Source organism: Topomyia yanbarensis, chromosome 3, assembly GCF_030247195.1.
Source record: "Topomyia yanbarensis strain Yona2022 chromosome 3, ASM3024719v1, whole genome shotgun sequence".
NCBI classification, from domain to species: Eukaryota; Metazoa; Arthropoda; class Insecta; order Diptera; family Culicidae; genus Topomyia; species Topomyia yanbarensis.
Window position 1 is genome coordinate 343387480 of NC_080672.1, and position 6000 is coordinate 343393479.

At 38.8% G+C, this 6000-nt stretch overlaps 1 long non-coding RNA gene across 1 annotated transcript; it reads right to left on the reverse strand.

Moving 5' to 3' along the window:
- Positions 1-2256: 2256 nt before the first annotated feature.
- On the reverse strand, positions 2257-2826 carry LOC131689120 (uncharacterized). Its single transcript, XR_009305349.1, has 3 exons — positions 2711-2826; positions 2388-2639; positions 2257-2329 (listed from the first exon to the last, which is right to left on the reverse strand). It is a non-coding gene; the product is annotated as an uncharacterized LOC131689120 (long non-coding RNA).
- Between the last annotated feature and the right edge of the window lie 3174 nt (positions 2827-6000).

Genomic DNA, 6000 nt, shown 5'->3' on the forward strand with positions numbered 1-6000 from the left:
TTCTTGAACTTCTTCACTGCACATACCTACTGGCAGCATGTTATGTTGAATAATGCTTCCTCCATGGACCAGGAGTTTATGCACGGTTGATGAGAGAGCGTACCAACCATACAGGCGTACATAAAGCAATCGTGTATCTTCGGCGTAACTCCGGTAAGCATCCGCGTTAATTCCCAATTTGCTGTTGATGATTGTTAATAGCACATACATACGTTCTAGCAACATTTCGTCCAACCCGGTTTCTTCTGCAACGACATCTCGGTTTCTGAAAAATTTTCGAGCTGTGTTACCATCGTTAGAATTTCCGCCACCTGGCAAAGGTTCGCTAATACGAAGACCTAAACGGTCACGTAACGCTTGTCGAATTTTTATTTGTCGTTCCTTAAGCTCGCTGGTATTTTTGCCTACGCGCCAACGCGGTTTTGCTAGAGCTAAACGGTAAGCAATATTCAATAGTAACTCCATTGCTCGTATTAATGCATGTAAAGGTGAAAAAACATATAAACTATCCGGTGGATCGCTGGCTTCCAGTAAAGGATCATTCAATCGCTTTCCGGAGCGTTTGCATATATAACACGCTTGAGACGGTGTGCCTGTTACGTCATTCACTACCTTCGTATCAACCATGGAAAATATGAAGCTTGAACTAATCGGAATCTTGCGCATATTAACATTTACTATAGTCGGGACTAATTCATCGATTTGCTTGTTCATCGCGGCAACTTCATCCTTTGTTAGTTCAGGATTTTCCTTCTTGAAAATTAATTTTACTGGTCGGCACAGGGATACTGAAGATGGAAAATCATTATTCCAAAGAATGCAATCTCTTGACTCATCTTTCCGGCGACTAACTACACGTAAAGGTACTATAGATAGAGCAAATATATGCGAATCGTTATACTCGAATAGTTCTCCATTTTCATCTTCGTCAACGCACATTTGCTTGTATCTATGTTCAAGTGGAAAAGAGACTGTCAGTCAAAGTTTAGAAGAAAAATAATGTTGCCTACCGGGAATGGTTGCTGCTTCCATCGCAGCCCCACTTAAAGATAACAAACGTATTATCCTCAGGATGCAGTGGTAGAACTCCAACATTCAGAAACGAGGTGAGTCGTTCCACGGTATGGTTAACAAGAGCTTGAAGGGGAACATACGCACAAGAAGGCTGAACAGAAATTCCTGAAAAAAATTGTTGATTCAGGGACGAATCTTTGAGAATAGTACATACCGATCGGATAGCATAGTTTCTTTTCTTCTACTATTTTATTATACGCGGGATAAATGTCCAAACCCTTCTGCATAACTGAGCTGCGTATGTTTTGGTACTGCGCCTTAGAAAAATCATTTTCACAAATAAATCTAAGTGCCTCCTCCGCAGTAAACGCTTCTGCAATCGGGACAGCCATAGATCCTAAATTCTCTACGGTAGATCTGACAGGACTTTTCGACAATCGTTCGATTTGTCTGCCAACTAAACGGAAACCAGTAGAATTAGCGTTGACGGCTGACGCTAAACCAAGTTCTTCCGTGGAATACTTATCGCGCAACTTTCCTAATCTTTTTATTTTGGCTCTGCGACATATTTCGGAAAATGGTTTCCTCTTTCGGCCTTTACCTTTACCTTCGACTTCGAATCTTAGCTTTCCTTCAAGCCACACAAAATTTTCCAGCTCAAACCGAATTTGCGTGCGCTTACTCCGAATCCACAACCTTCTAAATTCCAACATGAAGATTTTTATTTTCTTCCGAGCACTAACAAGTCTCAATTTTACATTTGGATTACTACTTGTAATGAACTTAAGCAGTTCATCTGTCTTTTTACCAGCAATAAGCAAATTCGCCAACTCTCTTCGACTAATATCCATATTTACTAGTTTTATTTAAAACGAATAAAATCAGAAACCTTTTTTGACAGTCGTTTCACTTATGCAAAGCTTGCTGCGATGAGAGAATGATATTTGAAAGTGGCTTTTTTCATAATACAACGATATGTGTGTAAATGCTTTAATGCGTTGAACCTGCAAAACTACAAACTTTAAATCTAAATTGCAAATTTTAAAAAAATATCGTATTCGCCAATTTTTGCTCAAATATACTAATAAGTATGGTCTTTCATGTGGTGGAAACAGAATTCAATTTTAGGTGCCCGCATCAGCGATATTGAGCCTTGAAATAGGCTATTTTTTTAACGAAAAGTGTCCATAACTTTTTAAAGAAAAAAGTTAGACCTTCGGTGTCTTGGAGAAAAATACTCGGTGTTACTCGACAGCGACAGAAAATAATTAAGTTTTATAAATCCTCGAATTTCTTTATTAGGATTATAAAATTCCTAGTATATAAGTAAACAATGTAAGAATTAGGTTAAGTATAGATTAGATTTCACTTACGCTTAGTATTTCTAGCTGTCGGGCAACGGCGTATCCTAACCCGCAGGTATGACGTAGCTCTAGTACAGTAGTTTTCCTAATCAGTCATAAGCACCTGAACGTGCGATATATGATCCTGCTGTATTCGAAATATGCGGAGTAATTATTTAATCCACAGCACTAATAGCAATTTTAAAGAAAGCTCACCTTGAACTATGTACGTACTAATCACTAACCTATCCGTACTATACTCGTGATTGGTATACACCCTAGCTGTAATTTTTTATTTGGTTTAAGTTGTAGGTTTAATTCAAGTAATTTAAGTTCAATAAATCATTTCTCACCTAAGTAGTAACAATTTAGATATAAGTTTTAGTTAATCCACTAGGTAGTATAATAATTAAGTTAGATTTAAGAAAATAATATTGAGACGGTCTGCTAACACGCTGCACTCGCTTTGCCAATTGTTTTTTCCTTTCGTTGGTCGCTCGTACAGCTTGCCATCCCATGGTGGGTCACCTTCAGATTCGCTGACGATCCCTTGGCAAGGGATTATTTGGTACACTGTCGGTGTGTGTTGTTTTATATGTGGGGCGTGTGGGGCTCGTCGGTCGGTGTAGCGCAGCCAACACTCGGCTTGAAGTTTTCAATAAGCTGTTCAAAGGTTGTGTTAACAAAAAGTAAAAGATACGAAAGTTATACAAAAAAACCTTTTTTTCAGGAACACCCTAATCTTTTTTTTTAAATTTCTTGTATAACAAAAACTAAAAGAGATAGAGCTTTAATATGTTCAACAAATTTATTCAAAATAAGTTACTTTACAACTTTGTGGAAGACTGTGGAGCTCTATCTTTCATCAGTAAAAAGTTTATTTTCGTATTTTAGATAAATTAGAACCACCCTAATAACTATTCCAATAAAAAGAAGCATCTTCTAAAGTACACAAATTCATCCTAAGACATGATACGGCTAAATTATACAGGTTTGTCAGAAAGTAAAAATTCCTCCTAAATTAGCGATCTGGACCACTGTGCATTTCCGGGAAACTGATGTGAGTTCGTAAATTTTGAAAGATGGCCGCTTTTTCCGGGCACTTCCGGAACCGTCTATGGTGGTCAATGTAGTCAACGAAAGTTTGGTTGGCCGTCGGTGACCTAGAACAGCAAATTTAAGTTGTTTGAGAGACATTTTAGCGAAATTTTACCTTTTTTGCTTTCATCGGAGTATCGGTTAGAATCACAATTTGCCATGTGATCGCACGCCACAACCTGTAACTCCGGAACCGGAAGTCGGATCGGGATGAAATTAAATAGCCATTTACGGGGACGCAATACCTTTCATTTGAGGCCAAGTTTAGTCGAATCGGTCTAGCCATCTCCGAGAAACCGATGTGACTGTTATTCTGAATTTAGATACTTCCGCCGGGGCTTCCGGAACCGATGATGGTGGCCAATGCGGCCAAATAGACTTTGAATGGATGTTAGTGACCTAATACTACAAATCGAAGCAGTTGTGGTCATATTTTGGAAAAAAAATTACCTTTAAACATTCATTGCAGAATTTATTAAAATCGACATTTTCTGCGTGTTCGTACTCATCACCCTGTAATTCCGGAACCGGAAGTCGGATCCATTAGAAATTCAATAGCAGCCTATGGGAACGTTGCACCTTTCATTTGAGACTAAGTTTGTCAAAATCGGTTCAGCCATCTCTGAGAAAAATGAGTGACATTTTTGGTCACATACACACACACATACATACATACACACACAGAGACATTTGCCGAACTCGACGAACTGAATCGAATGGTATATGTCACTCGGCCCTCCGTTAAAAAGTCGGTTTTCAGAGCAATTGCAATCCCGAGCAGAGTCTGATATCAAATTGAGAACTAAACTTGATGTTGTGATGTAGTAGGGAATGATTGCTCAGGTTGTTTTCGTTTTGGTCGTTTTAACGGTTAAAAGATCAAAATCGAATGCAGAAAAATTGCACTATAACATCAAACAGAAAACTATTTATGCTATCAGTGAAAGCAAATTGAAAACTAATTGAGATGGTGAAATATTTTATTGATAACAAAATAAGTAATCAATTTGATGTTTGTCAAAGAAATAGAAACAAACTTTTTTTTTTTTTCTAAAAATGTAAGCACTTCAAAATGAGACCAAAATATGATGTCATATCTGAAAAAGTTTAAACTGATATCAAAATAAGATTTCAATTTGATGCCTGATAACAAAATATGATGTCTATATGCTGTAATTTTGATGTTGGACTTTGCTCGGGATACCTTTCTATTGAGAAAGGCAAAAACAAATTGCAACGATTTTCCTGTTTAGTGTGTGTGTGCGGAATTCCCGAATATTCAAATCGGACGATAACTGAGAAGCCTTATCAGGCCTGTGCGCAGAAAATTCTCAAGGGGGGGGGGGTGTTTTGATTTTTTAACGTTTATTTTAAAAGAAACGTACAGGAACCCTCAAGTTGTGAAAAAATTTCAGAGGCCTAGACCTAGTCTTGTGAACCAAACGACTCAGCTCAACCAATTGTGTAAATGTTTGTTATCGAGAAGGAGTCATCAAAAGACACCCCTGCATAGTGGTCGGAAGCCCAAAAAACGTGAACTTAATTCACTAGTGGTTGTAACCCGTCAGGTTACAACAATTTAGCACTGGGTGGAAATATACCTATTTGTGGGTATACACTCCGTAGAGTGTATTTGTTGACATGTAAAATTATGCTCACCGCTGTTCGATACCGTTTACTTTTTCATGTAAATTTTGTTCATTTTCGCGTATGAGAACGGTTTTGTTTGTGCACACGGATACGAAAAACTACCAAAAGTTGAGCTCTTTTGACTCAATCTCGGGGTATCGTGGAATAAGGTGAAATTAGGTAAACCGTGTTGAAGGTAGTTTCCCTTTAACCACGGCAAAAACCACAACTCATTGACAGGTTTTTCGTACTCAACCTTGAGTTAAATATGCCTAAATTTATGTTGAATCTACTTAATTTTGAGTGTACCTCAAACAACTCAAAAGTACCTTATTCCATGGAAGGCCTCGACTGAGTCGAATCTCTCTCTTTGTTTTTGACAACACTAATAAGTGCGAAAGCGACGCAAGACTCAAAACTACCTATATTTATGTTAAAGGTACTTATTCTGCGGGTTGTTTTATTTTTCTGTGCAGCTAGGTTAGATAATTTTTGTTATATATTTGTAGATAAATTACATAGGGATTAGTTAGGTCACCGATCTCCTTTTGCTGTTCAATTGGTTGCTGCGAGGCGGTTTGTCGGTTTTGTTTTGGTCGGGTGGAAGGCGGCCATAGCGGTGATAGTTTAGTTAGTGACAGACCACGGTATATGCAAGACGTCCTCGATAAACCGTTCCAGGACAGTTAACAGCCACAATAGCAATTGTGTGAAGTGCGATATCCGTCGGAAAGTGCCGGCCCGTGGTTTGGGCACTCATATTGTGAGTGGTAATAGTTAAGGACCGCTGCCAAAGCAGCCAACGACCACAGGAGAACGCGGCCGTTGTAGTCCTGGCCGGTCGGAAGCAACCGTCCGCCTTCCCGCCATCGTCAGCAGCAGCGGACCGTAAGAAACGACCAGTGAAGTGTTGAGG